Genomic DNA, 25,902 nt, shown 5'->3' on the forward strand with positions numbered 1-25,902 from the left:
AGGCGGCCAGCTTGACAGTAATTAATAATCGTCGCGCGACGTGGTTGGTTTGCTGGTTGGCTGGTTGGCTGACTGTCGGTGTTCACGGAGGTTAAATTCCGGGGGTTAGAGGGTGAGGTGGAGAAGTAAGGTGGCGGTCGAGAGTCGCGCTAGTTGCGCAGAGAGAGATAGACAGACAGGCAGATAGAGAGAGAGAGAGAGTGTAGCACGAGTTAGACTAGTGAGGGGTTAGAACAAGGGGTTCTAGAGGGAGGGGATGAGCCTGATGAGGCTGTTGATACAATCACGCGGGCGCAGCCGGGGAGAATAAGAGAGAGGGAGAGAGTTGAAGCGTTGCTCTGCTCTCCTCTCCTCTCGTAGCAACGAGAAACCGTAAGCGTGGAAGCCGAGTAGGGTTGGCGCGGTGGCCTATTACCAACCCTTGCCAACATCCGGCAAGCCGACATTACCCCCCCAAGCCCGCGCCTGAGCGCGGCGTTAACCGTGTGTATGTTCAACACGCGATCTCGTGTCACTCCCTACTCCCATCGGTGGACTTGCACACGTATACACACGCACACGTATTATATGCATATATACGTACGTATATACGAGCGTCGTAGCGTGGATGTAGGCGCGTGAAGGAGGAAGAGCGATGGTGAACGGGGAAAGAGAAAGAGAGAGAGAGAGATGTATACACGTGGAATGGGATAACAGACGAGGCACAGACGGAAATGCACAGTGGGGGTGGGTATGAGTGGTGTGGTATACAGTGGCAGGCCGCGTCGGTACTTTCTCTCTCTCTCTCTCTCCCTCGCGCGCGAGATACTGGATCACCCAGCCCTCCCCGTTCCGCGCGCGTAGAACTCGAACATGCTGTCACAGAGGCGTCGAGCACCTGTTTCCTCGAAATTGACACGTTGCCATCCCACGGCCGACACGCCCACCATCGACGTCCACGTCAACCGAGTGAATCGCGATCATCCCCTGTCGGCGATCCATCCTGCTCGTCGTCGTCCTCGTTGTCCTGCTCGTTGTTGTTGTCGTCGACCTCGTCGTCGTCATTGCCCGTCCGCGCCCGTCCGTCCTTTGATCGTGTCCGTCGGTTACAGCGCGGTTTCCGCTGTCGTGTTATGAGCTTTCGAACGGTAAACAAAAATCCTCCCCCTCCCCGCGTCGTTTGCTATTTTCATTCCTCTTTTTATTTTCCTTTCCTCCACCTCCCCCCGACGCGTCCACTTTTTCGTCACTTTTCCCTTCGCGAGAAAATATTATATATCTTGAAAAAACGTGCGCGTATTCTCTTTCTCGCTCTCTCTCTCCCTTTTTTATCGTCTCCTGTTTTTTTCCCGGCCAAGCGGAACCAGATGGAGGAGGGAGGAGAGGATTTGACAGGTGGAGGGGAAGATAGGATCGTTAACGACACCGCGCGATACAACGATAAGTCCCCCCGTCCCTATGCAAATGGTCGTAATTACAAGCGACGAGCGGGCTGCTCGGTTATCATTTTAACGTTTAATTGCTCGATCCCGCGCGACAAATAAATACGTGTACGCCACGGCGGACAGTGGTTGGTGGTGGTGGTCGCTTCGGTAATTATCGTGATCCGAGGTCCTCTGTTTATCGCGGCACGGAGCTTCTTCGAAAATGAATTTCCGGACGGTGTTGGCTGCGCACGGCCATTAATTTGGGATTCGAGCCTACGGTTCGTTCCTACGGACGCGCAATAATTATGCAAATAGACGACGGAACGGCCGCGCGATTGTTTCGTCCGATTCGAGGGGGAGTCGCCCGAATAAGCCGGCGGAGGACACCGGTTTGATAATTTATCTCGCTTCTCGAGGCGGAGGGAAAGAGAGAGGGAGCCGCGTCTTTTCGCGGCGCGCGTGCGTTTGATAAATTCCCGTTAAATAATGCGACCACCCGATCGCGAGTAATTTAATTTGCGAGATAATATCCTCGCATTAACGAGGCCGTCAAAGCGGAAACAGTCGGAGATCCGGGGCTGGCATTTTCGACGCGTCGGGCGGAGAGAGAGAGGGAGGGAGGGAGAGAATCAAACCCATCCCGGTCACGTTCCGTCATAGTCATCGTCGAACGACGCTCGTGTCTCCCCCTCGTCACGAAAGCGATAGAAGTTGGAAAAACGGGCTCGCTAGAGGGAGAGGGAGGGGTTAACGATCGTGTTGAGGTCAGTCGATAAAAATAAAGCGTGTCGCCCCGCGCTCTCTAAAATTAACGACGTGTGGACGTGGAATATGCCAACGGGGCTATGAAACTTTTATGGGGGAGTAAACCTGGATATTCGAAGCGCTCTCTCTTTCTCTCTCTCTCTCTCTCTATCCCTCGTCGAGTGTGCCGTGTGGATCGTCGACTGGGAGGTTGGGGTGGGATGGGAAATCGCGAAACCAACGAGCATCGCGAGACTTCTCGTTTCCAGGTCCTTTTCTTCTCCTCCCTCTCCTCCTTCTCTTCTGTCACGATATCGCGGGGAATTGATGCGACGTTCGAGAAACAAGGGTTTGTGTCATCGATCTTCCCTGAGAATTCTTTATCGTTAATGCGGTTGTAAGAATTTTTTCACGGGTGTCTTCTACTTTTTTCTTTCTTCCATTTTTTTTTTCGCACGTTTTTCGCTTCGTTCGTAACAATAATAATGGAAATTGTAAGACGAATAATGGAGGAGATAATAATTTTGTAATTATATATTTTGTTTCTTTTTTTTTTTTGGATCGTTAAAATGGGACTTTTTTTCAATTCCGTACGGTTGTGTAAAAATTAGAAAAAAAATTCACTTGTACGTTTTCTATCTATTTCTATTGTTGTATATTAACGATAATCAATCTTTCATCAATTCGATCAACCAATTCAACTTTGACATCGCCCTCCTGTAAAAAGTAGAAAATAGGATCGACAATGTTGGTGGAAGCGTCAAAATTTCGAATATCATGTTTACCATGGAATGATTTGTCATCGTTGCAGATCGCAATCAGGTGGAGCAAACGAAGAGGGTAAATTCAATAGGGGTTAGGTTATTTGTACTTGCTCCCCTTGCGGCTGCTGAACAGATGTAGTTACCGTCGCGTGTAATCATGCAGGTTTTCTGCATGGCTTGTCGCGAGCTCGTGAAAGATTAGTGGAAATGCCGATGGAAAAATCGAATTGATGTTTGAAGGCACAGATATACAACGATGGGCAATACACGAGAACGTATAACGAGAAGATTAATATCAATTATCGTGACTAGATTCGATGGATCTGGAGTCTAGCTACGATTGTTACGATTAAAATTAAGTCAATTTCGAGGGATTAATTCGGGTTAATCGCTAAATTCTGATTATACGTTAATTACAATTTTTATAAAATATTTCGTTTAATTAGGATTATAGGATAGGATTTTATGGGCAATTTCTTTGTTAACGTGAATTTTTAATGAATGCTTTATATGCATACGATCAGGAGTAATCTCTGTTTTCGCAATCGTGTCATTATTTTGATTCTTATAAACACGTATAAACGGGGCGTTCAATTTTTTTGTATTTCAATTTCAATTTTGTTCCCCTTTCTAGGATAAATTTAATTTAGAAGATCTCTTCATAAAAAGAAGCTTTTATTTTTTTTTTTAATTCACGGGATCGCTAATTCGTTTTGATTTATAAATTTGTTTAAAAATGCTCATATTTCTTTTTTTTCGATCACTATATCAAAGAGGAAAAGTGGATCGCGCGACAAAATTTTTCGTTTCAATATATTGCGAAACATTAAAATTCGAAAGTTTGAAAATTTATAACAAAATATTTTAATAATAAATACGAGTATCTTCCCTTAAGGTGTTTATTTTTGGAAAGAAAATTTACCACTTTTCTAATTCTAGTAGATTTTTATAGCTTATCATTTTTATATTTAATCTTTCGCAATAAAATTATTCTTATACGAATTTTGACTTCTTCTTACAAATTACACGAAACGAAGAAACAAAAGCAATCGGTTATACATCGTTCTACGATCTGTCCTCACGCAATCCCTATTACGCAAGAGAAAAAACTTGGCGATTACAAAACGTCTCTGGATATTCCCGACACACGACCAACAACCATCTTCCTCGAATCTTGCCTTCGCAGCAATCCGATCTTCCCCAATACGACTTGGGGAATATAACCCGGATTCCATCGTGAAACGAGTTGGACGATTCCCTGTCGAGAGATCCCTGTGACCGCGATCAATCGACCGAACCGAAGACGAACGAAATTTCGTGAAAACGTTGAACACGAGATACGTAACGAGATACAAGATTCTTTTGTCTTAAAGCAAACTTTTTACAAATATCTCATTTTGGATCTTTCATCTTCGATCCAAAAATCCGAGAAAATTTTTTTCCTCGCCCAAATTAATACAGAATTCCTTCCGCTCTTGAATCACAGAGAATCACGTTAACAGTGGAAAAGGAACATCCTTCGTCTCTTCTTTTCTTCCTTTTAAATACCCCGATGATTCTTTTCTTAATCTCTCCAATTCCGTGAACGAGAAAGAGACGAAACACAACGCTGCGACTATCCCTCGTAAATTTCACGAGTCCTTTCCCCGCTTGAATTTTCCACCACGTCGAATATTATCCCGTTATCGGCCTCGAGGTTGGCTCATCGAGGTAGCACATGTTTGGCCGAAATCGGGCCGTAAAACGGCTGTAAAGCCGCCTCCTCCTCCGTATAAGGCTTTTCACGGGTATCAATTCTCGCGGAGGACGATGCTTCTCTCGAAGCTTGGAGCGGAAACGGGTAGGATGCCATTGGGACGCGCGGTCTGGGCCGGCGAGCGCGATAAATCAATCCGGCAGACCATAATCAACGTCGCCGGTGGGTTTGCTTTAATCGTTGATACACGATTGTTCGATATTCCTGTCTCTCTCGTCCCGTCTCGTTTCAACAGCGCGATGATTTTCTCTCGTTCCCTCCCTCGTCGTAGCTTTTCTCGCTCGAGATTGTATAGGGCGAATTTGCATGACACGCACGCGAGAATGCGAAGCGAGCGGCGCCACTGATTGAGAATTAACATAACTGCTACAATTATTGGCAAATTGGTATAACTCGTTTGCGGACCGTGCAACGTATGCGGACGATCGTCTCTTCGGCCCGTCCGCGTCGTGTACAACGCGTTTCAGACGCGATGTTCATCGAAGATGGAGTAAGTTTTTGCGTTCGATTTTAATAAGAAAGGTATTAAACGTTACTTTTCGTTCTAGGATTTCATCGTTTTAACAAGATCTTCGATAAATAGAGAAACCTGTGTAGAGTTTAATCGAATTATTTTAAGAGAAGCTCGCCATCTGGATTACACTAATTTAAAAATTTCAAAAACAAATTTACCATGTCGTTCGAGTTCTCAAGATAACAGGGGCGATAAAGGAAGCTCCTAAAATCGAAAACCATAAAGCCGGTAGTATACATATCCAATTTAAAATCGTGCCATTCACGATTATTTCCATTTAAGAATCGTCAGAATGGATAATTTGGAATTCGGATCCTTCGTTACCACCCTCGAGCTTTGACGCGACCTATATGACGCCACGGGGGTTGGCCGCGAACGATTATGCGGGCAGATCGCAGCGCAAAGTCTTGCACCACGCGAAGCGGAAATGGAACATCGTCGACGAGCGGTCGGGCGGAAAGCGTTATCGACAGGGTGGCTGGGTCGGCCTCGATCCGTGGGCCGGGGTCGAAAGGCGGGCACGAAGAAGAAGATGAAGATAAGATATATCGGCTGGAACTCGGGGCTCGCGTGCTCGTTCCTTTCTTTCTTCCCTACGTGGGCCGTAGATTACCATCGGGGAGATACCGTAGTCGCGTGGGCGTGGAACGCGCGAAATTTTTACTCTCCCTTTCCCTCCCGCCCGATGATCCGCCGACCCTAGCCCCCTCGGCTGTCCGCCGGCCACGGTCGAGGCGAGGGGGCGGCAAACAACTTTCGATATCGGCGTAACGAAGTGAAATAAATCGCGACTACGGAAAGCAATAAAAATGGAGGGGAGAGAGAGAGGGAGAGTGGTTGGATCGAGAGCACCGTTGGTGAACGGCCCCGTGATTTATCGCTAGGCGACGAAGAGGGAGGGTGGGGAAAGAAAGAGAGGAAAAGAAAAAAGAGAGGAGGAGGGGGAAGAGAGGAGAGGAGTATAGGTATAGTATCCGGGCTGAGGCAAAGAGTCGAACGTCTGGAGGCGGTGGGAAGGAGGGAGGGTGAGAAACGATCGAGAAAAGAGGATCACAAGTGGCGCGGAAGGGGCGCGTTCGATTCGAAAGTAGAAACGCGGCGCGGCGCGGCCACGAGTAAAAGAGGCAGGCAAGGCGTTCTGAAAACTTAATTACCTGTGTAGGCTCTATCAATTAATTTTCCTCGATTTTCCTGCCCTTCTTCCTCGCCCTCGTCGATCCGCTAACGCAGCTACCGCCACCCCACGCCTCTACCCACCCTGCCGCCACCCGTGTAATTCCGTCGGCATTATTCCCGGCACGTCTGCCGACGGTCGGAAGGGGAGGGGGAACCACTCCCGTTTCCTTCTTCCTCCTCCGCCCGTCCTTTCTCCCTTCCTCTTCAATCTTCTTTCTCACCGCTACTTTCCTTCTCCCCTTCTCCCGCCCCTATATATTTTCCAACCCCTCCCCCTCGCCCCGCTAAAGGCGGGACCTTTGTTCCTCATTTACTTTTTATCACGACGGCACCAGCAACCTCGGCCATTCCGCAAATCCCCTCCAACCGGCCTCGTTTGCTCGCTCTTTCGCTCCTCTCCAAACCAACCTCCTCCTCTCCTTTATTTTCTTTTCTCCCTTCTCCTTCTCTCCTTCCTTCCTTCCTTCCTTCCTTCTTTCTTTCCTCCTTTTTTATCCCGCTTGCTCTTTTCTCTTCTCCCTTTTTTTCCCTTTTTTGTTTCTTTTTTAATCTCACACCACTTCGTCCCTCCACTCACCCCCCGATTCTGGTATACCTTCTGATCTCGCTCCGACAACTTTCGCAGCCACACACTGTGTCCCTCCACTTCTCTCTCTCTCTCTCTTCGCTTCTCTTCAAACGCGTAGCGTTGTACCCTCGCGCGTATAATCGTGTCGAAACAGCGGTATACGCGTAGCAGCCGCGAACATATATGTATAGATAGATATGTATGTATAGCGTTGTTCCTCGGCTTCATCACCATTCCGCCCGTCCCTTTGCCGAGCCGACCTTTATTTCCCTGAAATCTCCCGGGATTTCAGAGATCGCGCCTCTTCCCCCGGCGCGAGAAGAGAGAATATTACGAGATTGCGTCGCGTGCTTCTTTCGCGACATCTCTTCCCTTCCCCTCTTCTTTTCCCTCCACAAGATCCTCATCCCAGAGAAATAACAAGCGTAGCCAGCCTCCCGTGTATATTACAGGATGAAATTGTTGGGGAGGAGGTATCGCGGAGTGTTGTCGAATCGGCGCGCTTATCGAAGTTCCGCGAAGATAGAGGGATTCTCCTCCTCCTCCTCCTCGGCTGGTATTTTTTCAACGGGTAGAGGGTTTGTTCGTCTGCTTTCCGTTTCCCCTGTCTCTCCCTTTGTATCGGTTCTTTCTTTTTTTGTAATCGGGGCTACGCACGGTTTGATTCGAAGATGAATGTTATTGTCCGTTCCGTGGACGGAGTAATGGGGGAGAGAGAGAGAGAGAGGGGTTGTTGTATTTTTGTAGATCTCGATAGATTTCCTTTGACGAGGCGTGAAATCCCCTTGGAGGGATGGTTTTTTTTTCTTTCGGATCCGTAGAAGTGGATGGATTAATGGAGCGGATATGTGTATGGATGAAATTGATCCTTTGCGAGTTTTTCTTTTCAAGCGTGACGAGACGTTTGGAAAGGAGAAGAATGAAATTCTGACGGAGAGATATTGGGACCTATTTAACTTCTCAGCGGATTTATTATTGCAAAGTATAGTTCTCGGTAACATTGGATAAATACATCGATTTTTCCTTCGTCGCGATAATACTCTCCCCGTATAAATAGAGTCGCGATTTGTTACCAGTTGCGTAAAAGAATTGCGTCGTCCATTAATCGTTGGACTGCTTTCGCGATTAAATTAGAACGAAAACGAATCGAAATGATTTCGTGGAGCTGGAATCGCCCTCTACCTCAAGCTAGAAATATCTAAAATATCATCAACGATGTTTCAGATTCTCAGAAATGGAATATAAATTTTGATCGAACACGAATCAACGACTGCACCCTCCTCCCTAAACGCTTATAATCGCTAATTCGATCGTGGTTCATCCTCCCCCTAAATCGGTAGGAAGACAAGCGGAAATACGATATACGAAAACAAGAGCGCGTGGAGCGGGGCACGATCGAGGGTGCTTCTCGTACGTACGTAAGCTCGCGAGCGCATGCGAGATCGTTAATACCCAGCTCGGTGTCACGAGGCGCTTGGATGGGCGCCGCGAGAGAAGCGCGGACGCGTCGGAGGTGTCGGTGTCGTGGAGTCGGCGCGGGTGTTGGTGGCGACGATGCAGCAGGCAAACTGCGAGACCATCGACATCGGGTGGCTGCGGTGTGGTCGTGCGCCGTATTACGCCGTACACCACCCTATCCCCGTCTTACTCGCTCCCAGCCCTGCTGAAACTTTCAGTAATTACTGTAATTAGTCCAATTAACAGACTCGCTCGGGCGGCGGCCCCTCCGGCTCTCTTTGACCCCACCTTTCCCTCATATCTTCCTCGCCTACCATTCCATACTACGGAGCCGCGTGAACGACAACCAACCAACCAACCAACCAACCAACCAACCAACCAACCCACCTATCCACCCCTCTCTCGCCCTCGTGTTTGCCAGACGATGCGGCTTTCGAGCAACCGCCCCACGCTATTACTGCTATACGATACACTCTCTCTCTCTCCCCCCCTGCGCCCTCTGTGCAACCGTGTGTACACGTTTGAACGCGTTACCGTCAACCATCCCCCTCCTCCGTTGTACATCCGTCGCGATTCTCGCTCTCCTCTCTTCGTCCCACCGCTTCGTTCGCTCTTCGACCCTTCGACTTTGCGCGCGTTAACGCAACAACGTTGGCTCGAGTGACTCGGGCCACTCGTAATCCAACCAGCGGATTCGCCAACGATGCTCGTACGCCCTCGATGTACAGCACGGTGTATACAGAACGCGTTCTCGAGCGAGTTGGCTGACAGTCGGGGGCCGCGCGACTAAGCGATTTTCACAGGACGATGCGTGTGTGCGTGTGTGTGTGCTACGATTTGATTATGCCCGCGATTTTAATTCGTATCCGGCTGGATCGAACAAGATTTAGATTTAGATCTGGATTTATTGGATCTATTTCGAACGAATTTGACGATCGCTCGTTCTCGCGGGAGGGAAAAATTGCAGTTGTCCGTATAGTAGTAAAGATTAAGCAACTTAATTAACAAACTTGTTTGATTATTCTCTATTTTCATATGGCGGTATTTTTTACGGGGGATACCACGCTTCGAATCCTTACAAGAGCGAGAAGTCGACACGGCACGCGATCATTTCACCGCGAAATTGCAGTTTCCGCGGCCAGTTTCCGAATCGCTGGCTTCGAGAGGAGCGATGGATCGATTACCCGCCATGTCGGCTACACGCTTTGGCCCGCGATAACGCTATAAATATGTAACGCGACGTGCGGTCGTCGATGTAATAGTGTTATCACTGTAAATAACGTAATTGCGTACAGTTTCGCGTTGTTAATTAAATTGTTCCCATTGAAATGCAAAACACTGTTGCAAACAGTTATTACCGCGGAAGTCTTTGACGGTTTTAACCCCGATGGAATTACGTAAGTGATAATGCAATTATCTAACAATTTTAGCGATATAGCGGTCGCAATTATCCGACCACGGTCTCGCGCGTCTATATATTTGATCGCAATTACGATCGCATAAATTTAACCAATCTACGTATATATATATGTATAAATATCTTATATATAAATATATACATATATATACGTAGGATATTTTACAAATAAGTGGAGAGTTCTTCGATTCGAGACCGTTTTCGTCTATTCTTCTTTCATCGAATATTTATCGACACTTTTCTTTTTTTGAAGAATTAACTTTTGTTTCGAATTTTATCAACGGCAAATCGCGACGATTAAATTGAGAACGATCATCTGATCGTTAATCCAAACTTCGTAAATATTTTCATAGATCATTGGTTCCCATTCGACGGATAGACGGAGGGATGATCGCCGACGATCAAACGTCGATCGATCGAACGACGATTTTTCGCTTCGACGAGCTTATTCTGCCTCGACGGAGCACATGGACGTTTCAACCGCCACGCGTAAATGGACGTTGGTTCGTTTTTTTTTTTCGCGACCGGAAAACGTCCTCGCGATTTTGCAATTTCGCGGCCAACTATCTCGCGTTACCGAGATCGATTTCATCGGCGCACCGATGTTCGGCCCCGATATTAAATTTCAATGATCGCCTACGCGATAATCCGCACGACCAGACGGGATTACAATCCTTATTAAAACCGTAAATATCGAAACGATCGCTCGGAAAATTAACACCCACGATTAATCCTCCCGCGTCGCTTCGTCGTTGCTCGAGTTGAAACGAGATCGAAAGCGAAAAAATTACTCCAACGATCATCATTCCGTATATACATAAAACGGGTAAAATTTCCATTAGTAGAATTTGAAATATTTTTTATAACACGTGGCGGCGGTGGCCGAACAAAAGTTTGCAAACTGTAACCGGTACCGGCGAGAGGTGATGGAATAATTGTCAGTTCCGTATTCCGTTATGAAAGGAATACACGCGTATCAATTTTTCGCCAATTTTTATTGTTCCCGGATCATGTATGTTCGAACACGGTTGCGTATCAAAGCAAATGTTGGATATAACCGTGAGCTCGCAAACACGTATCGATTCGCTTTTCAACAGAGCGATACATATTCATGTAATAATACGGACATAACCGACCGATCGACCGACTGACCAACATCGCCGGACTTTTAACCTACAATCTCTGTGCAACGTATATTTTTATATATTCAACGATTACCAACCCACGCCGTACATATTATCGAAAACGCTGTCAACCAAATATATTCGTTCCTCGCTAATTTAATTTAATCACTCGCGAAACCAAACCTGCCAAAAATCCATCCAACCCCGGTAATTACCGAATTACCGCCGACTATTCGCCGCAATCGGCGCCCTTTCTCCTCCTCCCCTCTTTCTCCCCGCGGGAAAAAGAGAAGAAAAGAGATCCGCGCGTCGATTATTCTCGAGCCAGCCGCGCCCCTCCCCCGTGGCATTGTGCCGGTCCTCGGCTCGAAGGGGGCGCGCGAAAGGGGGAAGAGCGGCGGGAAGAAGAACGAGGAGGGAGGAGAGAAGTGGATGAGGTCGCGTTGCCATTAACACCTCCGCCGGTGGCGCAGTGTACTTCAAACAAATTAAGTGCGGCCGTAATTGCGTTACGGCCGCGACGCCGAGGAGTCTCCCTCTCTCTCTCCCTCCCTCCCTCTCTTTCCCTTTCGAGAGAGTCTCGCCAACCACCCGTCCCCCAGCGATATGACGCCGGTGATAAACAAGGCTGGCTGGCTCTGCTCTGAGAAAGGGAGGCGCCGCCACCGAGGATGAAAGGTTGCACCAAGGTGGAATTTGTCGCGATGCAAGCCTTTGAGCGTTGAAACGGCTTCGAGGTTATTTCCATCCGCCGTTCCTCTTCCATCCCTCCTCCCTCGCGAGGAGGGAGGATCGCTTTCTGGAAATTTGTGCTCGTGTTTCGAGCAAGCTACGCGCTTGTTTACGCTCGTGGATCCGAATGTTGGGGTGGATTGTGTTCGTTGCTTCTTCTCCTTTTTAGTTTATTTTATTTTATTTTCTTCGGGAAGGAAGGAGGGTTGTGGAAAGTTTGAAAATTCGCGATTATTCGAGAGATAATGCTCCTTTCTTTCTTTCTTTCTTCTTTTCCAAGATTCGAAAGTCTCCCCTTCTTTGATCGTTCTTCCCTTTTTTTTTTTCAATTTTTCCTTCCTTTAAAAGGGAAGAAAGCTGGAAAATTCGATACAATTTATTGTTATTATCGGTGTTCCACTTGTATCTTTTTTAATTCTATTCTCATTTTTTGGAAAGGACGATAGATAATAGGAAATTTTCTTATATTTCTCTTTTAATCTTCTTCTTTTTTCTTTTTTCCAAGCAACGGATAGGAAAGATAATTTCGAACAACAAAATTTGAAAATCCGCGATTATGCAAACTACTCGTTCCCCCTTTCCCCTTCTCTTTCCCTTATTTTTCTTTAATCTATCCTTCGTATCTTGGTTTACAAGCGAGGGAAAAATTTCGAAAAATCTTGGAAATGATCGAAACGCAGAATACCACTTTTCGCACGCTTTTTTCGTCACTTTCACTCGGTTTCATTATCGGGCGCGAAATAACAGGCAGGATTTAATAATTGGACAATTTCATTTGAATTTAGAACGAGTAGAAGAGTTTGAGGGCTTACGTTGGTGTGCGCGCGAATTAGCGAATCCGCGCGGTTTAATTCGAAGCGAGGGGAAGGATTGAAAATTTTTCGCGTATCTATCCCCCCATGGAGAGGGAAGGGGGACGAATTCTAAAGAACATAACGTGGTTATCTTTCGTTTAAACGCGCATCGAAATTTTGGAAGAGCGCGAATCGTCGTTGTGTGGAGTTTTTTTTTTTTTCTTTCTTTCTCTCGAATGAATTATGGAACTCATTAAGAGATTCATGGAATTTCATTCTGGAATAATGGATTTTTCACGTGGATTTTTTTGTTTCTACGTTTTAATTAAATTCACTATTTTTCCCCTGCCCCCCGTTTCTATCCTTTATGAAGTAAAGATTTGGAGGAGGGAGGGAAAATAGACGGAAACGATTCGATGATAGGATAGTTTTTAATGTAAAAATTTTATTACGATCGTTAAAGATTTATTGTGATAATTTTATCGCTTCACATACGGAATGGCAATTCCGTAAATGTAGTTAATATTTAAACAGATACAAGCATATAAATCTTGTGGCAAAACGAATGAACAAAATCAAAGGAATTGTTTCGATGTTATTTTTGTTGGCTTTACGATTCTCTCTCTCTCTCTCTCTTTTTTTTTTTTGCCGTCAATCATGCCCGTTTCTTTCTCCATACATTTATCCTCGAACACGGAAAAATCGCATCGCATAAATCTTTTTTAATTCTCTGCTTCATTAAATCGCGATAAATTCTTTGCCGCGTTATTTCGCAAATTTTTGTTTCAATTCTACGGAATAATATTAAAATAATATCGAGTGTTAAAAAAAATGTTGCGTTCGCGTTGCAAGGATGAACGAAAAATCCTCCTAAATGTTCCTCCGAAGAGAAAATCCGAAAGTTAATTTCTTCGTTAATTCCATCCACTTTTTCCCGGATCAAATTTCGAGAAATTTCAACAAACAAATTTCAACGAACAAGAATCAAAGCGCGATCAGGCACGATGCTTTGAAGGAACGAGTCGCTTTGCTCTATCAACGGAACATCGAAACTGTAACACCGAGCGTAGTCCCTAGTCGGGACTGCTTTCAGATTTTTTTTTTTTTTTTTTATAGAGACAAAACTTTTCACTCGGGTTGCTCTCTCGCCGCTTCTCATCAACGTTGAAACGTCCTTTGAAAAAGTATCGGCAAACCAGTTTCGCGAAACTACGCCCTAACGTCCGATCCTGTCAAACGTGCGCCATTCTAACCGGAGAGCCGAGCACGGCACAATTCCACGATATATGTATATATACATACGGTAAAATTAGTTAAAATTAAAATAAATATATATAGTATCGAGAGGAAAGAATTCACTGGAGATAAAAAATTATACGTCTAACTTGTACCAGGGTTGAAATTTTCAATACTTTTGGTATATTTTTTTTTTCTTCTTGCTAGAAAAATAACGAAAATTTAAAAAGTAGTCTGTTACGAAACGTAACTACCTGCTAATTTAATTCTCTCATCGAAATATTTATCAAAATTTCTACGTGAATACTTTCACTTTCCCCATTTTGCCCACAATTCGCCTATATCACGCGCGTGCATAACAGACAAAATCCGATCTTTAAATTTCATCGAACGCGGTGGAAAAAAAATACACGCACACATATCCACGCCATTTCAACGTTAACGCGTCAAAACGATGAAAGCTGATGATCGACGCTCGAGATATACGTTACGAGGTACATAAGTTTTAGGCGGGAATCGCGGATTTAACGCGATCGACGGTTGAAACCGCAGCCCCCTGATATTCGTAAAATATAGGCTCGGTCCAATTCCGTGCCGCGTGAATTCACGTGATGCCAGCTCATTCCGAATTCCCCGAATACGCGCACGGTGGCATTCGAAAAGGGGGAACGAAAGAAAGGTTCTCCAGACTCGCGTCGTGGTGGTTGCCTGCTACTCCTCCTCTGGAATGAGAGGGAGAGAAGAGGTATAAAGAAGAGAGGGAGGATGGTATTGGGGGAGAGACGTAAGGATGGAGGGGGTATAAGAAGAAATCCGCGAGGCTCGCTCGTATATTTTAATCAGGACCCTCTGGCTCCACACCATCCCCTAAACTCCCTTTCTCTTTCTCCTTTCTTTATCTCCGTCTCGTCTCCCACTCTCCCGCGCCCTTTGTCCAATTGCTCTTCGTGAAGGGAGAGGGAGAGAGAGGGAGTTATGAGAGGGAAGAGGTGGTGTAGTAGGTACCTAGGAGGAAGAAAAAACGCGGGCTCACCGGGCCGGATAAAAAGAGCTGAATAACTCCGGGATAAAAGCCGAATAAATCTTCTTATTATGCTCCGTACCCGTGTCTGTTCGAGCCTAACCCAACCATTTCGCCTAAGGCTCGTTCACACGTCTCTCGTTCCCCTTTTCTCTCGCGCGTTACCCTCCTCTTCTCCTCGGCTTGTCTTGCTCCTTTCATGCTCCCTTCAACGATAACCCCCTCCTTCTCTTTCTCTCTTTCTTCTTCCTCTTCCTCTTTTTCCTCCTTCTCGTTGTCTCGCGCACTTTGCACGCCCCGTTGTCCTTTCCTCTTCGCGCCAACCCTCGAGCGACCGCGACATACAAGAAATACTCCTCGTTCTCCTTCTCGCCAACGTTCCTCCGAATCCGGCTAACGAGAACACGTTGTTAGGAGGAGGGGGAGGTAAAGAGCTGAATTTTTACGCTAGCTCGATTTTCTTTTTTTATTTTCCACCTGTCGTCGGGTTCATCGAACGATCGCACGAGAATATCGTAAATCGATGTGTAATTATAATTAATTTTGTATCGAGACGTTTGGATGATGCACTGCGGTTAGTTTTCATCTTCAGCTCGAGAATGGTAGAATAGCGAGATTATTCGAAGACTTATCTTATATACAAGTCTCTTTGGTATATATGTATACACGTATATACGTACATACGTATATGTATAATATATATACATATATATCGGATGACGCGATAAATCGTAAATCGTATTTAGGTAATACGAATATCTGCGATGACATGGACATCCGCCAATTCGGATATTTGCCGATACGCGGGTAACCATATTATGAATATCCAACGGCGTTAATATTCGCATAGTAGCGCGAGCACACACGCGTGCACATTGCTGTGTACATGGATATTTGGTGGGCACTGTCCAATATGAAATGCTGTTACACCTTTGCCGTAATGATTATGCGCTTATTTCTGTGCGAATGATACCTATGTTGATATCGTTCAACATCTTGTGAAATTTGGTTAATGGAAAGATAATGATCTTGTTGTTCGAATGAAACGTTGAATGAAAAGAAAAAAGGAATCGTGATGCAAATAATGGGGGAGACGCGTGTTTGTCAAATGAATTTTCCGGATTAATTTATCCGTCGTTCTTCCTATTTATAATATTCGGTCAGAAATATTTGATCACACGTCGAGTGGAATAAATATTTATTTCTATAAATCATCGATACGCACACAATACGTTTCATTCGATCATTTTTAATGGTCCAATTTTCGTGCTAATATTTATTTCATTTTTGTTTCATCGCGATTTCGAAAGAGTCATTTTTTTTTTTTTTTTTTTAATAGGAGAAACGAAAAGAATCAATCCCATTTGATCGAGTTTAATCGAATGAAAGAAATAAATTTTATTCGACGACGACACTTCGAAAACGGACAAAGTATCGCGTTAAAATTGGAATTAGAATATCTTCCTAGAAGATCGATATTCTGCAATTTATCTTCTTTTTTTAAAATTAATTCTGAATTTGTATCGTATCGTTCTCTTTCCTCGCAAAATATTTCGAATTATCAAAGTTTCGCCTTTCAAAACACGTAGCAAACTTTCGACTCTTGTTTTTAACAATCTTATTCCACGTTCTCTTTCGCGTTCTAACCGAGACTTGATCGATAAAAATATTGCTCTTTTGTCAATTGAAAAACCTCTCACACCGCCTTCAAACGAATTGTGAATTTATGCGGAAAAATTGTTGGAATTAAACCTGAGAAAATCAAGCGATATTTGCCAACGCAAATGTATCCCGGTGAAAAACTATTCCCACCGGATATTTTCAGAATACATTTCGTCGATTAAAACTGATCGTATAATAAAATTGAATTTTTTTTTTTTTCATTTTTTTTTTTTTTTTCGAAAATTACACCACTGTGTCGGATATACAGGAACAAATAAAACGTACTTCAATATTAAAAATAAATTCCGCGTATTCCATAAAATATACATATGTTGCTTTTCAAATTGACGTTAAATATAAAAACACGGGAAAAACGAAGGGAAAAATCGATTTTTATCCGATGCACCTTACGAAATAATCTCTTTCGCGCCAAGATTTCGCGTGTCGATTTCAAATATTAGCCGCGAATTCGAAGGGAGGAAAGAAAGAAAAGAAAAGAAAAGAAAAGAAAACGACACGATCCCGAAGCGGGGAATCGCTCACGTCGTAAGTTTACGCGTTCGACCGAGAATTCGTTGTTCGAAAATATCCCGGAAAAAGTTTGGAAAGCGAGAGGAGAGAAATACCCCGGAAGGAAATTCAATCGTTGGAGATTTGGGCGGGGTTGGATCGGGGTGGAGAAGTTCTAAATGCGAGGCGACATGAAAATACCGGTAGAGACGTATGGAAACGCGATTGCGGCTTTGAAAAGAAACGTCAAATTGAACTCTCTCCGCGATATATAATACACTCTCTCTCCCTTCGTCGTATTTTACATTCGAGCGATGAAAAGGAACGGGGTTTTTCCATCCCCTCCACTTCCTTGCCCACCACTCTCCCCGATATTCTTCCCTCCCCTTCTTCCTCCCTTCTGTAATAAATAAATATTTATTATTTTTTTCTATTCCTTTCCCTCCCCCTTCTTCTTTTTTTTTTTTTTTTTAATAATTCACAATTTAAATCTGTTGCGTTTCAAATCAATTTATTTTTCAATCGCGGCTTTAAGAGCGAGGGAACAATGCACTCCCCCGGAAATAATTCTCCGTTTAATTACGAGTGGCGCGGAAACACCGCGCGTGTTTTATTTAAAATAAAACGAGCGACGGAGGGAGGGAGAGGTAACGAAAAAAAAAAGAGGAAAGGAAAAAATAGAAACAATAACAACAACAACAACAACAACAACAACAACTGAAACAACTGAAACAAATAAATAAACACGACGTTGGCTGGCTCAAATTGCTTCGTTCTAGGCGAAATCGTTCAAGGGCCGAGAGGAGGGGAGAAAGTGCGTTGGAAAGTGTAGGTACGGAAGTATGGTCGGGGGTGGGGGTAAAAAACGAAGCGGGTCGAAAATATAAATTCACAAAGTTGCTCTCCAACGGTCTTTTCTAACTAAATTATTCCGTAACGAGCGTTCGAGGTATATAAAACGGGCGGCGAAATCATTATGACCGGTTCTGAAAATTATTTTCGGATATTCGCGAATCATTCACCGTTACATGTATATGTACGTATATCGGTTGTATATTATAATAATTGAAATTAAACGGCTGGCGTTGGTTGGCGGAGACAACCGCTCGGCGAATTCCAGGAACCCACCACCCTCCTCCTCCTCCTCCGCTTTCCTCCAGAACGACGATGGATGGGGCGACGATGTATTGGGGCGACGGTGGCGTCACGATCATCGTTTTAATACCATTAAACCCCGTGTTCCATCGCCTCGCGCTTCCCACAGTGCTTGACCGGCCGTCGCTCGAACGGGTGGACGAGAAGGAAGGAGAGGGGAGGAAGGGGGACCCGGTTTCGAAGCGAAGGGGAGGATATCCCGATAGGGGATAGGGCACTAATAATCGTACGATGTACGCGCGGCACGTTTCATTTAGCAAATTGGCAATAAATGGCGATGGCCATCGCGCGGAGCTCACCCTATAAACGCGATCCTACCCCATCTTTCTTCCCTTTTCACCCTCGATATCCTGCCTCTCTCGTTCCTCCCCATCTCCGTATCTCCCTCCTTCTCCACCTCCCATTCTTCTTCGCTTATCCTTTCGTATCTCTATCCTCGTTCCAGGCTATATATTCCTCTCTCCCCCGTTTCTTTTCTTGTCTCTCCCCTTTTTTTTTATCCCCCTTGCTCCTCCCACCCCGGCGTGTCAACTCTCGACGAATTAAGTTCGAGGAGGGAGGAGGGTTTCGTGGAGAGTTTATGGGGTTAGGTTACCGATTTCGACCCCTGCTCAACAGAGATTGCTATCTATACACCCACGATGGAACGTATCATCCCCTATCCATCCGTACAGCACGCCATATGCGTGTGCTCGGTTTTTCCAAGTGTTTTGGGGGCGCACGTGGGCACAACCCACCACCACCATTACCACCACCGTTATACATACTGGTTTTTCGACGTACACGTTATGAACGTGCGCGATATTACACGTGCACACGCGATCGTCAAGCCCAAAGCCATAAACGTAAACAAGGGTTGTTAGGGCTGGCCTTTTGTAAGAGGGGCAAGGGGGGCAAGAGCCGGCACTTACAATCGGGACTAAATATTTTGCGCCCTTCGACAAGTAGGCGAGGGGGAGGGGATCGTAGGGGTCGAAGCTTAAATTGATTCGACGTTCCTCCACGGGCGGTGTGCGGAGGGTGCGCGAAGGCCATTTGGCCGAAGGACGTCTCCTTTCGTGGCAATGGTGCTAATGATACGCTTTTGTGCGGGCCGATTTGTATAAAAGGGTGAAGTGGGCAGGGAGAGGGGAGTGTGCTCTGCGCGATACGCGTTTTGGATACGTGGTGGTATAAGGGGGTGAAGGTGTACGTGCTTGAAAAGAAGTGGGTTGATCGTTTGGACGATATACGTAATTTTGTGACGACAAAAATTCCCGTCGTCGAGATTAAACGACGAGCAATAATGTTATTATTCAACTCGTAAGTTTTACAGTATTGCTTGGAAATGTACAAATCTCGAATATTATTCGCGATACAGGTTGGTCACGGATTGTATTTGCCAGGGATTTTGAATTTTAATTTTTTACAGGTTGCGCGTGTCATTTGACGTGTGTATCTGTAGCTAACGTTTTATTTCTCTTGCAATATTTGTTGTATCATAAATTGGTATGCTCGAAAGCACATGCTTAAAAAGCTACCACTAAAAAAAAATAATAATAAAACTTTAGATGATGCATATAATTAATAAAGCAATGTCAGTCATCTAACGTTCCTCTTCAATTTGCGTAACATCAAGCGAGTGTACTCGATCTATATCTTAGATATCCGCGTTTTTAAAATCGCGACATTACAATAATGATAAATTGTTTGTAGTCGAAAAGGGAATTTTTCGTCCAAAAAACTCCTTGATCATCACCCAACAAAACTCTCTCTTCTCTGATATTAAAAGAAAGCAGATTCATATTTATCGAAAGCGATAATTCACAGTAATTCGGAGTACGACAATTAAATTAATCGATCAGTTCGGAATTTTCGCCCCGACTAAAGATATCCCACCGATATATTAACTCCCCTGTATACGTATCATTGGAGGTCCGAGTGTCCACAAATATAGCATTAACACCGCACGCCGCACGTGTGTACATAGGGTGCGGGCGCGGAGATGCTCGATCGCAAGGATTAATCTTTCGATGGTAGTTTCCGGCCCGTGGAATTGAAACGGTCGCGCGCCACGTACAAATCGCGCCGCTCTTAATATTAAAGCGGTATTGATCGTCGACAATTAATTAGCCAGCCCGTCGAGCTCTGGTGGCGGTTGAATCGTAATGGCGCAATCTGATACCACGCCGCGGTCCCGTCGCCCGTTTGTCGACGCTCCAAGAGAGAGAGGGGGTCGAGGGAAGGAGGGAGGGAGGGAGGGAGTTTGGAAAGAGGGGCGGAAAAGAAAAGAGGGAAAAAAAAAGCACTGTTGATTTACGCGTTCGGTTAAACCAACCAAATTACTTTGTACAATCAACACGGGGCGGCGCGGCAACGGGCGTCGGTGTAAAGCAAATTAGCCGCGCCCGAATATTGACATTTTTATCTGAATGGCATAGCTGTTGATTTCGGCCGCGCGTTCATTACGCTCGGCCCCCTTGACCGCCGCCACCCCACCCCACGCGCCAACTGCCCACACGGCGTGCCGTCGTCCACGATGATGATGATGATGAAAACGGCCGATAGGATTTTAAAATCGTCGCGGACCATTTCGAGTGGAGGGATAAAATAAATTTAGGGGCGGGAACTCGAGGTGGCTCGATTGTTTTTCGAATCTGTTTTTTCAGGGGAATGTTTTGTTTCGCTGCTTAACTATCACTGTGTGGCGGAGGATAATGGAGGCTGAATTAAGAAAAAAGACAAAGATTCGACGGGTGTAGCTGAACGGTATTGCGAGTGGAAATGAATTAAGTAATGGAGAGTGATCGATCGTGAAAACGAGTGGAGGGGAACGAAATGTGCGATGGTTGTATCTTTGGGAGATCGAAAGGCGCAACAAGGTACTGCTTGCTTGATTTAGCAAGATCGTGATTCATAATTTAGACAGGATAGATCTCTTCGTAATGTAATTTTTAGACTTCAAAGGAGGGCTTCTGGAAGAAAAAAAAACGGAATTATCGAAATTATCAGTTTGCAACTCGCCGATATTATTGGGGTTAAATTATTGTACAAAATGATGCGCCTACTACCGATAATGATAAATTAAGAAAAAAGAAATGATATTGATATATAGAATTGATTCGATTAAATTGTGATAAAAGGAATATATTATATTATATTTATAATATCAACGTGACATAAATGCAATCCGAATATCGGTATACACATATTTGTTCTAGATGACATTCAATAATATAATTTGTTTTCTATCCTTCTATCCTTCGCGCATCATTTATTACGGTAAAAAATATATATGTATATTTTTTTTATTAAATTGTACATCAAGCCTGTCAGAGAGTATTCCAATGAACACCGATTTTCCGTAGTAATCGAGCGGAAATAATCCCGCGCAAAAAAATAATGTCTTGAAAAAATAAATTTCGTTGCGTTTACGTGTAGAGCGTAAAAAAAGGGGGAGAATAAATTATATACAAAAACAATGAACTTGTATATGCAAATAACGGTATAACAATAATCATTAATCGTAATCAAGCTAACGTAGAAACCGTTATTATTCACACGAACCGAATTAACCTACTTACTATCTTTCCATTGAAACGTCATGCATCTTTTTTTTTTTTTTTTTTTTCCTCGGTCGATGCATCGATCCTTCCCGCCCTCCCCTCATCAATTTCACCATTTTCGTCACACGATAACCACGCTCAATGCTCGCCACCCATTTTTCACCATAATTACTTTCAATTACAGATAACGTTAACGTAGAGCGCGCGGGCGTACCGATTAAATACAGTGAAAGCGCGGCTCGCTTAACGACCGAACGACATGCACGTTGAATTGTTAACAAAAACCAACAAACGGATAACAACCCGACGCCCGATAAATCTCCCCAGAAACAACATCACGAGATCGAGCACGAGTTTCCAAAAACTGGAAGGAAAAAGAAAAACCTTTTAACCTTTCAATTCTATCGGATATCGAGAACCTTTTTTTTTTTTTTTTCCAACTTTGATACTTCGAGTCGATTAGCAGCTTTATGGAATTCGATACATTATTATAAATCCATAGAGCGTGAAATTATCCACGATGGGGATACAACTCGCTCGAAAAATGCTCGAATTTCCACCCCTTAACTCTCCTCTCCTCTCTTCGGGGACGTGTGGCAAATTCGTCTCCTCTTCCTGTCCCTCTTTGCACGACACAAGGAGGACGAGGCCGATGACTGGCGTTAGCCAAGGGTTGACGGAGCGTGGAGATGGGGCGTAGTGACGAGGCAAAGAGGGGAGGGGGCGCAGCGAGGGCCGAGAGGGTGCCATTACATTAATCCCGAAAGTCCCGACGAGCGCTCTCTCGAGCTCCTCGGGGCGTAAAGTGTCACGAAAGTGTCACAGCTCCGACGCCCTCCGCAAGGTACACACCCGTGTGTACACCGACGACCCGTGGTGGAGAAGAAGCGAACTCTGAAACCAGCCTCGACGACGGTGACGGTGGTGGGTGTAACACGAGGAGTACACGCGCTTCGCGTGCGCAGAGGATGTGCGAAGGATTAATAATTGGACGGAGAAAAAGAGAGAGGAAGGGGAGGGTTGTGTCCTCTCCATCCTGAAATTCGTCCTTTCCAGGAAGATGAAAGGATTGGTGGGTGAATAGTTGGGTGATTTTTTTTCTTTCTCTCTTTTCCACGAAACGGGTGGTTCTGGAACAGAACTGGAGGGGGCAAAGTTGTTAGGGGGACGCCCATCCCCATACGAGAAAGAGGTTTCAAAGCAAATACGGAGAGCTGGACAAAAAGTTGTCCGCCCTGTCAAAACTGTGGTTAGCCGGTGCTGTGGACAGCCGACTCCTGCCACCCTCCCCTCGAGGGTGGTGTTGCGCCGTGTTGGATAGATTCGGATAGAATCGGCAGGGGAGGGGGAGGGCTTGGCGATTAATGGAAAACGATCGTGAAATTGTAATTAACGAAAATTCAACGGACGGGGTAAATAGAACGGATTATTGGATTTATTAATTGAAGGGGTGCGTCGCGCGTGCAACTTTTCTGCCCCCCTCCTTTATGAGGAAGAGGACGTTACGAGAGAGAGGTTTCGAAGGAGGTTTTTTCCCAACCCTCCTTTTTTTTCCCCTACTAAAGAAAAAAGGGTAGAATCGTGGAAGCTCGACAACACACGATCGAACGAGACGCGTCTTTATTACACGCGTAATTAAAGGTTTGAGGCGAGGAGGAAGTCGCGTTTTCCTGAACTGTTTTTTTTTTTTTTTAGCACGAACGAAGGCTCGATGGAGTCGTAGGACACCGGTCTATCGGCGCGCCCCTATGAAAAATTTAAAGGGAGAAAGCGGTTCATAGCCACGTGAATGTTTAATACGCGACACGGCGGAAGATAAAGGTCGAGTAATTTCGAGTTGTATTATCGGTTAAATGTTGCAAGGCGCACGTGTTAAAACGGTTTGCGGTTCTATAGCGGGGAATGTGCACGGGGAGATAGCCGTCTGCCGCCTATTTCCCCTCCCTCCGTCTTTCCCCCCTCTCCATCCTCCGTGCTATTTCTATCTGTATAATATTCGCGGTGGACGTGGCACGAACGACCGGTGCAATCGTGGATGATAGGCCTTTGTACGGGTCTAACTTTTATTCCGCGGGTAACTTTGAAGGAGAAAAAGTATAGCGGGCTGGCAGAGTAAAATACAGTTATTAACGTGTTGCAGTTGGAGGTGAATATATATATGTATATGTATATATATATACACACGTGGAATAAGAGAGCGCGCATGGCGGTGTTTCTTATCAACCCTCCTTTATGCGGGTTGTGTAACGATGATTGCGTGTTGTTTTTTCTTTTTTCCTTCCTTTTTTTCACGAATTCTAATGGAAAATTTATTCGTGCGTTGTAAAAAATAGTGTGGGCGATTGTGCGCGTAGAAGTAAGGAGAAATTGATTTCAAATCGACGAATGAAAATATTTTACTACTAGTATTTTACGTGGAATAAAAAAAAAGATGAATAAATAAATCTTATCATTAATATATATATATATATTAATTTATAGAGGAAAAATGCAACGCGCGCGCAAAATAAATTTATCTTTTTCGTGAAATAAATTCGAAAAATTTGCAAACAGTTGCAATTTAATTAAAATGATAAGAATAATAATTGATGTTATTATTATTATTATTTTTATTTTTTCGAAATTAATTTTCGTTCTATTTATAATTATGACGCATTATTAATTAATAACGCGTGCACACCGTGTAGGGGCCGATGGCCAATGGTTAAAATTAATTTATGACCCGTGGGGGTCAAGATTCGTGAATTTTTAAATATCGATACAACGAACCGATTGTAATCAGGGTAATGAAAAACGGACATACAGCGTATATACAGTTGTTTGTTTTAAAATGCTTTCAATAGAAAATTGATGATGAGAATTTTCATCGGAACGAACTCGGTAATTGCAAAACACTCGATAACTGCAAACACGTAGGATTTATTTACTTACGAGAATTAATGAGAAGTTTGTGCTCGGCGCACAAACGAGCTTGTGATTTACACTATTCCGCATGAATATTTAATTCGTCTCTAATTGTGCACGACAACGGCGAGATGTTGCGTTAACGAAATTTCCAAAGGAGGAATTCGATATCGAGCCATTAATTTCTTAGTTTTTAATTATTGTTTCCCTGTTAATGTTCCCTGTTAATGTTTAAATAATGATCGAACTTGTGCGTAAATATAAGCGAAATCATTAACGTATCTGTACATTTTGCATTTTGTTTCAAGATAAAGGGTGAAAAAAAGTTTGAAACGGCTTGTTTCTATCGTTCTTATTATATTTATGATAGAAATAGAATATTTGTAAGAATAATTTCAAATTTTCAAATAATTATGATATTCAACGATAATCTCGAATTTAACTGCACGAAATAATTACAACGCGTATTCTCTGTCCGATGAAATTCGATTTAAAAGAAAAATCAATGTGGTGGACCATGGCAAAAATGTGTAGATTCTTTAAAAAAAATTGTAACGAGAAATGAAAAGACGGAACACGATATTCCAATACGTGGAATATTACGTAGATCACCGTTCCGGGCAATCGATATGAACGCAACTATATATATCCAAGAAGGCGAGAAAAAATAAAGGGGATCGATACTCGAACATTACCCGAGTAAATAATTACTGGAATGAGACTGAAACCTGGGCAGAGATCGACAAACTAGATTCAAAGCGAAGGGAGAGGATACGAGAGAGAAAACTAATCAATGTTCTTGGAGAATCGAAAAAGCAAAAATCACTTTTTTTTTCGCCGGCAACTCGAGCGTGACGCGAAATTGAAAAAGAGGGAACACAAAAACCCGTGCGTCGGGCGCATTTATCTTTCTCGTCTATCGGCCACGAGGTGCGTTAGATAACGTCCGTTTCCCCCGATGGAAATGACTTCAATACGGCAGACATCCGGTTGACGTGGATGTGTGGACGCGCGCGCGACATGTGCGCAGAAGCGCGCGTGCAAATGAAGCGCCGCTTCCGAACGGCTGGCACAAAGCTCCGTGCGTGCGATGGGCTTCGCGAAAAAAAGAAGAAAGAAAGAAAGAAAGAAAAAGGGGAAAGGGCCAGCTAATCGGCGGCAATTCGAGCCACTGAATCGAGACGACGTGGAAAAAAATTCCGACCGAATTGCTTCGTTTATTAAGGTGTCGGTCGTTGGAAGATTAGGAAAGTATGCAGTTGAAATAGTACGAGGAGGAGGCGTGAGTATCTTGAATTTATGTTTGCCAAGCATCAGTGGATATCGATTTGGAAAACGGAAAGTTTCTTATTATCGCGAGGAATTTATTCGCGTGCATCTAGAAAATCTCGTTTCATTTTTCTCCTCTTCGATTTT

The 25,902-nt window shown here is 44.3% G+C and overlaps 1 long non-coding RNA gene across 5 annotated transcripts in view; it reads left to right on the plus strand.

Moving 5' to 3' along the window:
* Positions 1 to 25,902, plus strand: part of LOC108003186 (uncharacterized) — an 84,892-nt gene that overhangs the window by 8,443 nt on the left and 50,547 nt on the right. The gene's annotated exons all lie outside the window — the stretch shown is intronic.

This window comes from Apis cerana, linkage group LG6 (assembly GCF_029169275.1).
Source record: "Apis cerana isolate GH-2021 linkage group LG6, AcerK_1.0, whole genome shotgun sequence".
In the NCBI taxonomy this organism is placed as follows: Eukaryota; Metazoa; Arthropoda; class Insecta; order Hymenoptera; family Apidae; genus Apis; species Apis cerana.